A 10,935-nucleotide genomic window follows, 5' to 3' on the forward strand; every position below is an offset into this window, starting at 1 on the left:
TTTCCAGCGATGGGTATTGATAGCAACAACAACCCACCACAACATACACCATACCAGCCCGCACCCATACCAAACCAACATACTTGAATGATTACATGTGAAGGGACCCAACAATAGTACCTAATTTCGTTAGCATTGTTGCTTGTTAAGGAACAGCCCCAAATCACAATCCAATTCTGTTACAACAAAATTGATATCATTATCAGTATTAGACATTGTAAACACTATAAAAAGGAATGCAATAAATGAAATAAACAAGGAAGAATTATGAATTACCTTTTATTGTAGTTAGCATAGTATAGTGCAATCCTATGTTCCTAATAGATTTTATCTAAATATCCCATAAAAAAACGTATTTTTACATGTATTTAACTATTTATACTTCTAAAATCATACGTAAATAATTTATGTATATAATCAAAATTATTTTTGAATGATTTTGCTAAGTTAATTAACTTTATGCATTGCCCACACACAATTTTCAACTTAAATAATACAAATGTGATTTTATTTCACAATGCATATGAATGATTATTTTTAAATTTTATAACTAGTGTTAATTAAAAACTGTGCTAATGCTTACTAAATAACATGGTCAACCTCTCAAAAAAAAAATAACATGGTCAAAATCAACACTCATATTATAAAAAACTAAAGTTGACAAAAATGTCTTTTATATACAGCATTAAAATTCACATAGTAAAAAATTAAAGTTGACAACAATAGTGCACAATTTCTTTTATTCAGCATAAGTTATAGATAAATAAATAAAAATATTAATGGTCGGGCACGGGCTAGTAGTAGTCACAGTCACCCACACGGGAGATAAGTGTGTTATATGGTCTCCATTCCATGAATATAAGTTGTAAATTAAAATAATAAATAAACAAAGAATTCCTAGCCACCTAACCATGCGAAGCAGTCAAAAGTACACATGTGGCGACATGCAAGTGAATCCTTGACCTCTGGTCATTCAACACATCCCATTCCTAAAGAGATTTTTATTATATAGTTTTTTGTATGAAAAATTTATAAATAAATAAAAGAAAAAGAGAAAGAGAAAGAAGATAATTGTGAAAATATTGTATAAATTCTCATATATATAACTCTGTTGTTGTATGAATACCGTTTCCTGTATTCGTATGAGGGTATTAAACTAATATTTTTCAATGTGAACGCACTCCAATGCTAATAGGCTATGTTTTCTTGCGTCCCGTGATGTAGTAATCGACTTGTCCTCAACATCTCAGGCAAAAGAAAAGGCGTTGTTTAATTTGACGACGACGACGACAACAAAGGATCATATAAAAAAAGGGAACATTCAAAGGAAACTTTTTCTTATGATTATTTTTCTATGGATAATAACATAATGATTTAGACGCGGTTCATGTTATATGACATCCCTTTGAAACTTCAACCATGTCCTTTTATGTTTTAATACAATAAATCCAGATACACCCCCCGATCTGGGTTGACTTCCTCTTTGTTTTGTTTCTCCTTTTATATGCATGCCAAAATTAATAATTTCTGCATCATAAATGCACATGTTTATACCTTGCCTAATCTTTCCAAGTAAATAATCTTTTGAACGAGAAAACATCCCACCAACACTTTGAGTATGTAGACGAAAAATTTGTTTGAACATAAAATATTAATTAATTTTAAGTTAGTTTAAATAATAAGTATTCGATAAAATTAGTTATTAAAATAGTTGAAAAATATAAAATAATATTTAAAAGGGATAATAAAAATTTTGAGTAAATATTTTAAGGATAAAAATAAAATAAAATATAAAAAAATTAAAAATAGAAACTAACGTTTTAAAAAATATTAGTTAAAATAATATTTTTAAAAAATTAAAAACTACTAAAAAAATACTATAAATTATTTTTATAAAAACTTATCGATTTAACAGTGAAATAAACTTTACAGTTAATAACAAAAATAAAAACTAACCGAAATAACTTGTTGAATATAACATGTATCACTAGTGTTTTATTTTTTTATGTCTAAAGAAAGATAGTTATAATTTTGTTAGATTAGAACGGTGATGGTAAGATGGAATAAAATAGAAGATTTTTCTCCAGCAGAAAATTAAATGAGCAATTAGTACACATTTTTTTAAAACACCTAATTAGTATTTCTTTTCATCTCTCTTTTCTTTTAGGGTTAATTATCAATTTGATCCTTAAATTATTTTAAATGTTCTAATTTGATCTCCAAGTTTTAAAAAGATTTAATTTCATCATCAAGTTATTAAAAATGAATCAATTTGGTTTCTAAATTTTTAAAAGGTTTAATTTGATTATCAAATTCTTAAAAATTTGAGAACCAAATTAAACTATTTAAAATAATTTAGAGACCAAATTAATTTATTTTTAAAAATTGAAGACCAAATTTAATCTTTTAAAAATTTGAAAACTAAATTGATTTATTTTTAAAAACTTGAGAGTCAAATTAAACTTTTTAAAAATTTAAAGAACAAATTAAATCATTTAAAATTATTTAAGAACCAAATTAATAATGGAGTATTTTTCTTATCTCATCATATTATTTATAATATAATATTTATATTTTTCTCTTTGTTATCTCTTTTTTTTACTTGATATCTAATAGCATATTGAGTTTCTATGAATAAGTTTTCTAAAAGGATATTCCACATATCAACTTATGTTCATTTAGAAAAATTAATTCTCTTATATTCTAACTTAAAACTAATATGGAACAATCTCGAGTACCTCATCACTAATCTGTCTGCCACAGTACTTGTAAAGTTGCAGTAAAAAAAAGTTCTACACTAAACAATTGTCACAAAATGAATACTGATTTTGTCAATAATTTGAATTTTTTATATGAGATGTTAAGTATTTTTATAAGAAATAATGATCTTATTCGAATCAAGGAAGATCATTAAATAATAGTAAAAGGATAAAAAATAAATAAATTCTTGTAAATATACCTCCAAGATAGCAGTTTCATTTTCGCCATGAATGGAATCTACATATTTAGAATTAGAATTAGAATCAGAATATATGGTTATAATTTATCTTGAGGGATGAAGAGATTATTCCCTAACTAACGTCCACAATGCATCTTATGATGAGACAGCCTACCTGAAAACATTCCAAGCAGTCACTGCGGGTCCTTGATTGAATGATTGATTCAAATGGTATAACCTCAGAACCTGGACAAGAAGTCGATCTTGACTGTTATTTTTTATTCTTAAAAGTAATGGTCATTTAGTTGAATGGGACAAGGACAAAATAAAAATTAACTACGAACTCATAAATGTGCCCTTGAATATGAGTTTCCAACATGGATTGCACCTAACAGCACTCGGTTTAAAAATTAAGAAATTAGATCAAATCAAATTACCCACACTGCCATGCTTAATCCTTTGCTCTCAAAGTATAGAAGGGTTCTTTTCAAAAGTTTCACTCAGAGGAGAGGAAAGGAGTAGACAGGTGCAAGCCCCCATGATCATGAAGATCAAAATGTGTCGTCCAGCACTAAGAACAAAGTGGAAAGAAAATATCAATTATGGGACGGGCGAAAGCTACGTTCAATAAAGAATATGGCACCCAATCCATCACGACCAACAAAAAAGCATATATATTTTTAAGAATCACCCGCTCAAGGAATGTAGGAAATATCTCTACAGAATACGCCCTATGTATGCGTTAGCAAGACCATGATTTTTTATAGGATTTGAATTCTCTATAGTAGATTAGTTGAAGTGAATAATTTTAATTTTAATCATTAATGAGAAATCAGTAGCTGATATTTTATTATAGATAAAATATGTTTGGAATCCTGTAAAATTTAAAAAATATTATTTTAATTTTTATAAATATTTTTATTAATTTAGTCTCAATAAAAATAAAAAATACTTTTACAATGTTTAATGATAATAAAATTACCATCAAGGATCATAAAAAATAAATTTTATTTTATAGGACTAAATTAATATGAAATTTATTTTAAAATCAAATTAATATTTTTGAAATGTTACAAATACTCCAAACATATTTTACCATTTATTATATGCATGATATATATATCGTCTATGTGCATATAATATTGATTGCTGGTTTATTCATTAATTAGTAATTGGAAAAACTTTATTTTTAAAGTAAGATGTTCAGAACTCAGATTTTTTTAGATACGAGTACTAGAATTATAGAACCAATTATTAAAATTAATTCTCCATATTTTCATAGAAACATTAACAAAAACTATGATAGAGAAATAAACCGTTTCGAACGAGTGAGTTCAGACGGAGACACTGTCCTAATGGCTGATTCATGGGACTGAATACTGAATATAGACAGGGTCCAACATTTACCGTATGCCAATTTAACATTATAAAGCACATGTTTGGATTGTCATTTTGATAATTCCAACCTTAGTAAGTCCTTAGTTACTTCTGAGATAAAGGTGCATCGAATTTCGTACTGTCATAATTCTAACCACAATGCAAACACACTAAATGTTGAAGTAGCAGTCAAAATAATAGCAAAAAATTATTTTCTTTTCCTAAGAATCAGAATCTATATTGAGAATACAAGAGAGTAACAACAAATTGAAGATGTACGAATTTACGAATACAGGTCCACAATCATTTTTTTTTAAGAGATACGGGTCCACAAATTATATTGACCCATCCTCGGTTTTGATTGTCTTTATGGAATCCTCAACTGCACTCCTTCAGATCAATTTTTTTTAATAAACTCCGTCTGATCAATAAGTTATTAATCATAAAACAAATTATATAACCATTGTGAATTCTCATCTTTTTTTGTGAGACTTTAATTTTCATACACCATCAATTAGTAAAAATTATCTTTAAGTGTGACTCTTTAAAAAATATAATTTTCTTTTTTACATTTTCAGTATATTTTAATAAAATTCTCTTTAAATATATGCATATTAAAAATATACTTTCAAATTAAAGCTGATAATTTTTTTATTATGTATTTTATTGTTGACAACACTTTCTTTAAAAACAAACAAACAAGAAAACTCATCATCATAAATCATAAATTAATTGATTGGATAAAAGTAATTAATGTACTGAAATTAAAATTGAATTGTTTAGATAATATCCAAATTTATTGATTAGGTTTTATTTATCTCTCATCTTCAAACAAATTCATCATCAATAAAAGAAAAATAAAGAAGAAAAGAAATAAATACCCCGCCATCCTAAAGTAAATTCCTTGAAAATGAAAGCACACAACTCACAACTGTCCCTTCCTAAAACATTTCAATGAAAACAACTTTTCACATTGAAATTGAAAGTAAACTTGTTTAGATTCCCGTTGTTATCAAAATCGCATTGTCTTTGGGTTAAACGTAGAAGCTTCTCTTACAGCATGTATAAAAACACGTTCAAAAACCATGTCTATTTTGAGGGGGGGGGGGGGGGGGGGGAAACATGAAAGCCAACATATGAATTATGAAGAAATTTACGTCCCGGATCTACCACAAACATGCATTGGTTGCAGATTAAGGTACAAGCTACTTTATATTATTTCTGACTTTCACTTTTTTGTTTCCAAAATTATTATTTTTTATCCTTAAGAATCAAAGATAATATTAAAAAATTTATAACAATTCACACAAATTATTCAACCAATTAAACTAAATTCTTTTTTACGTCCCAAAATTATTTGGGGACTATAAAGAAAGCAAAGAATGTGTGGTGTGCAACGTCTACAAAGATAGAGAGGGATGCTGCTTCTAGTGTCGTGTCAAGAAGAGCTGGGACTGGGTAAAAAAAAGACTCACCCAAACCAAATACACCCAAAAATAGAAATCGAAATCGTATCAAAATTTTCTTTCGGAAAGGAAATAAGCATTTATAATGGGACCAGGTTCAAAGGTCTATGCTCAACAATATTATTTCTCTTAATTGAAAAATATGAGATTTAGTCAACCGATCGAACGAGATCCAAGGGATGTTGCAGCAGCGTTGAATAATAGTTCGAATTGAATTGAACATTTTTTAAGAATGTTCAAACTGTGTTTTAGACTTTCAGTTGGTGTACGTTTAAGCTGAAAATAAAGGTTTTGAGAAGATAAACATGTCACATTTGTATCCAAGTCCAACAACAATAATAATAATAATAGATAGGTATGTAATTCCCTTCCAGTGGAGCAGATTAAGATAATTTTCCATTGAGACGCGTCGATTGTAAACTGAGAGAACTTCCTAGATGCTGAATTAAAATGAAGTTTCAATGACAAACAAGAAGCAAAATCGTCACTGTAAAACTAAATGAAATAGTCATCCATTTCAAATCAATCAAATCAGTGGCTAACGATACAAGATACTACTCTGCAAAAACCTTTTTAACCAATTTGCTACTTTTTAAGATCTGAAGTGCCTATAATACATGTCGGTCAGAAAAAGGAAAGGGAAGGAAAAACATCGTAAATAACAATCTGACTACTAATGTTCGCGTCCTTGTCATTGTATCTGACTACTAATGTTCGCGTCCTTGTCATTGTAGGATTTGATGCTAATCTGGGTGGAAATTCTACCACTATTATACAGGGTCACTTGGTGCAAACCTGGGAAGAATATTCATCACAGTTCACAACAGCTGAAGGTGACCTGAAACCATCCAAAGAACACAATTAGCTTTTCATTGTTACATAATACATGCTGTTCTAACTCTAGTAACAGCCAACCATTGCTAGGATTATAACCCAAAACTAAACAAGGATGAATTATGAAAGTGAAAGTATTGGATAGCTACAGTAATCCTTAGAATCATACCTTCAATCCAGTATGAATTCAGAAACAAGAGTTGAGCCACATATCATTATGCTGGCACCCAACAAGTTGAAGCATACAAAATGCGACCCTTCCAACCTTGAAGCATCCAATTGCCATCTTCGTCAAAGACAAAATCCCTATGGTACCATTCCCTTAATTTGCCCCTAAATTTGGTCATTATCTCCTTATCCAATGGGAGCTGCTTAAAACCAGCTCTAGTATTCCTAGCCTGCCATTGTTTGTATGTCTCAGGTCTCTCAACCCTCTCAAGAGCTTCACATGCTACAACATTCATTATCTCCCGACCCAAAAATTCTCTCTCAAGCATCAACCTCCATTCATTTTCACGGGATACGAGAGTATCAAACATATCATACATTGAAGAATAATGGAACAGTGCCTCCCTGAAGCGTGTGAGAAAGAAAGGGGCATTATAAGTTCCATTTACTACGCAGTGAACAAAAATATCTGGTTTCATCTTCCTGATTAAATTCATAACAGCTTTTCTGGGGCTGTTCACTTCAATTGACTCATCAAGCAAATTCTTAAACCTTACCAGACAGTTCACAGCAAGCACTTCATTGCGCTCAATTTTAAGGTCTTCAATTTGAATTGTTTCCCAGTTTCGTGATGCTATGGCCTTGTACTCAAAGGGGACATTGAAACGCTTGCAATACTTAGCTAGACGACAACCAGTCTCCTCAATTCTTTCAGTCGGACGAAAGCCAGGTTGGGGATACTCTATTCCAGTGATGCGCAGCTTGGGAGGCCCTCCACGTCTGCCTGATAAAAACTTGATAAGAATTGGCCACTGGAAACCATACAGGATACCAAAGTCAATAATATGAAGCGTTTCTGCCCCGTCAGCTGTTTTCATAATCATCTTATTTGCAAAGAAATGTGCAAATTTCTTGAAAGGGCAAGCAGATATCAAAACTTGGTAAGCTTTCAGGAAATCAGTGGTAGTGAACTTCTTGTAGCTCATATAAAATATTTGGGTGGCAGTTCCATCACCAACCAAGCGGGCCTCAAGAGCATTGGCCACATAATGAGCCAACCTCTGTGAGGCATCACCCAAAGCAGAAGAATGCTGCCTAATCTGCTTCAACAGTTCATTAGCAGTCCTGTTGTCACTGGAAGACACAGCTTGCGCACACAAAACCAAAAGGGTCCTCAAATCCACCGTTTCCTTCTTTCTCCCTTGCCTCTTGGATCGAACCTTCCCCCCATCAGACAAACTCGATTTCTCAATTAGCTTTGTGTTACTATCTCCCACTGCCACAGATCCATTATTTTCAGCACACAGTGGCACATTTTCAACACTAAGCAACACCCTGTCAAATATTTCAGATATTTCACTCTCCTCCTCAACACAAACCGCAGACACGGCAGACTGCTTGTTGCTTCTTTCTTCTTCATCATCTTGGCGGGCATGATTCTTTCTATTCTTCACCCCAAATGAATTCTCCATCTTCAGAGCTACACCTCTTCCCTTTGGCTCTGAAGACACCGTGGGGCTCTCCAACCCAGTGAAAAGCTGAGGCCCCTGAGGAAGAAACTTACTAGCCTCCTCCAACCCTCTTTTAAACTGCAACATAGAGTCTGCATCACTGAAAATATTTTCAGCCAAGAGCTTGGTTACAGAAGAATCCAAATCCACGGTTCCATCATTAATTTTAGTCAAAGCATGGGGAGGAACAACCAAAGAGGGCGCGTGGGAAGAGGAATGCAAAGCATCAGAAGCAGGTGTATTGGGTGAAGAAGGCTTCAAATCATGAGAATTGGCAGAATCAGTAGTGGAATTAGAAGAATTCCCATCAGGGCTCTCAAGCGGGTGCTGATTAGGGGAAAGAAGCAGTGATGGTTCCAATTCCAAAGCCTCATAGAATGATTTCTCAGTGTGTTGCAGGGTCAGAGGGTCATAACACATACACGGTTTCTGTTCGAAGTTTTCTTCCAAGAGAATTTGACTTATGAACTTGAAGGTTTCAGAGAAATCAGTGTCTTCTTCAGGTGAAGGATCCGCCACCGTCGCCGTGGAGGAGGAGGCGGCGGCGGCGGAAGCAGAGGATGAAACAAAGGGTTCAGAGTTTAAGATTGAATTGTGAGAAAAACCAAGTGGGCCAACATCGGAAAGAGGATCATTGAGAAGGTTGGTGTAGTGTCCATTGAGATCCCACTGTTTTGATTCATCAAAGTCGTTGCCGCTTATGATAAAGTTTGGATCCATAGCGGCAAAGGAATTATGAAACAAAACTAGTGTGTATGGAGAAAAGAGAAAACTAACACGTAAATCGAACTGCGGCCATGGAAAATAGTAAAAGATAAGAAAAGAAAAGACAGAAAGACCTGAAAGAGAGGGATTGAAGCCAAACCAAAAACCAAGTGTTGACTAGGACTGAGCGTTGCAAGTAAAGTGTTTGAGGGAAGTCGAGAAAGAAAGGGAAGAGAGAATGGATTGAAACTGAGATACGAGATAAAAGGTCGCATAGTAATTGGTCTAGTCGTGTTGTGTTGAGACTTATATAGGGATAGAGCTTCGGCTTATTCCGCACCTAAATATTCATTTTTATTTTTAAATATATAAAATATGGGTAAATTTGTTCACATTTTATATATTCAAAAATTAAAAATAATTATTTATTCATAATATAATTTAATTTTTATCTTTTTTTTGTTATAAACATAATATTAATTAATAAATATAATTTATTTATTATTCTGAAATTTTTATTATAACAATAATAGAAAGTAATAAAATCAAATTGGATTATATTTCTTTATAAGAATTAACGTATTAGTTATATATTTTTATTTAAATCTCATATTTTATATAAGATATTATCATATTAGGAATTTCAAGATTAATTATATTTATTAATTAATGATTATTTTAACTTATCTTTATTTATTTTATTTTTTTAAATATATACATGTTATATTTGTAATGATTAAAAAAATAAAGATAAAGATTAAATTATATTTTAGATAAATAATTATTTTTATCTATAAATGCTTAGGAGGATGGCAAATTCATTTATGAAAATATCACATAAATTCTTTCATTAATAAACAGAAGTTAAGGATGAATAAATTTATCTCACTTTTTTTACTTTTAAAAATTTTAATTTTAATTTTAATCTTTGGAATATAATTTTATTGACATTCTGCGTATTCATGAAAAAAAATTATTATTTAATCAGTATTTTATTACTATCATTCACGTTCATTTTGTTATACGCGAATCTTCGTCGAAGGAATGGAAATGAGACTCTGAGCATGAGAACAATATTAGTATTTATATGGAATAAATAATACGACTCAGTTTATTTATATTTATCAAAAAAATTTACTATGATTTTATAATTATTTTAGTTTATTAAGAAGCCTTTTTATATTTTATTTTTTATAAATTTGTTTTTATCTATGATATAAATATTTGTATAAAAATATTAAATAAATATTTAATTAAATTATTTATTTAAATAGATCCTTGATCTTCTTCTCGCTGAAACTGTTGGAAGATTAACATAATAAAGATTTTTAAACTGGAATAAATCACTGTTGTGTAACTTTTTAGCCAAGAAACCTTACTTCAAAGTCAAGCCCGTCTTTGCTATGTGAAATAGATTTTATTCATAAAATTGAATCGGTTTCAAATTTTGTGATACTAAATGAATTGAAATTAGTTATTGAAAAATTGGTTTCATTTCATTTTGAAATTAAATCTATTCAGATTCAATTACTATGTTTTTAAAAAATTCTACATATATAAGGTTAAACAAAGAATGGTTCTTAAATTTTTTTAAAAAAAGGAATGGCTCTTAAGTAAAAATAATTTCGTTTGTAAATTTAAAAATATTTTAATAGTTTTTTAATTTTCAAAATGTGCTCATATTTTAAAAGTTGAATCCTATCATAATGGATTGTAAAACAAATAAATTGAGGTTATAAAAGATTAAAACAAAAATAGGTTTAGTTCAATATTTGCAAATCAAATATATGTACGGGAAATGTGATATGGGCTAAAATAAATTTTTGCCTTCCTATAAATATAAATATAGAAAATTTAAAGAATATGTTATTAAAAAAATTTTGGTATGTTTTTTTTAAAAAAAAATTGAAATGTATTATTTTTTATTTTGAGTCAA

The 10,935-nt window shown here is 30.2% G+C and overlaps 1 pseudogene; it reads right to left on the reverse strand.

Annotated features, from left to right (window-relative positions):
* Positions 1-9,162, reverse strand: part of LOC100779806 (uncharacterized) — an 18,158-nt pseudogene extending 8,996 nt beyond the window's left edge.
* Between the last annotated feature and the right edge of the window lie 1,773 nt (positions 9,163-10,935).

This window comes from Glycine max, chromosome 15, assembly GCF_000004515.6.
Source record: "Glycine max cultivar Williams 82 chromosome 15, Glycine_max_v4.0, whole genome shotgun sequence".
In the NCBI taxonomy this organism is placed as follows: domain Eukaryota; kingdom Viridiplantae; phylum Streptophyta; class Magnoliopsida; order Fabales; family Fabaceae; genus Glycine; species Glycine max.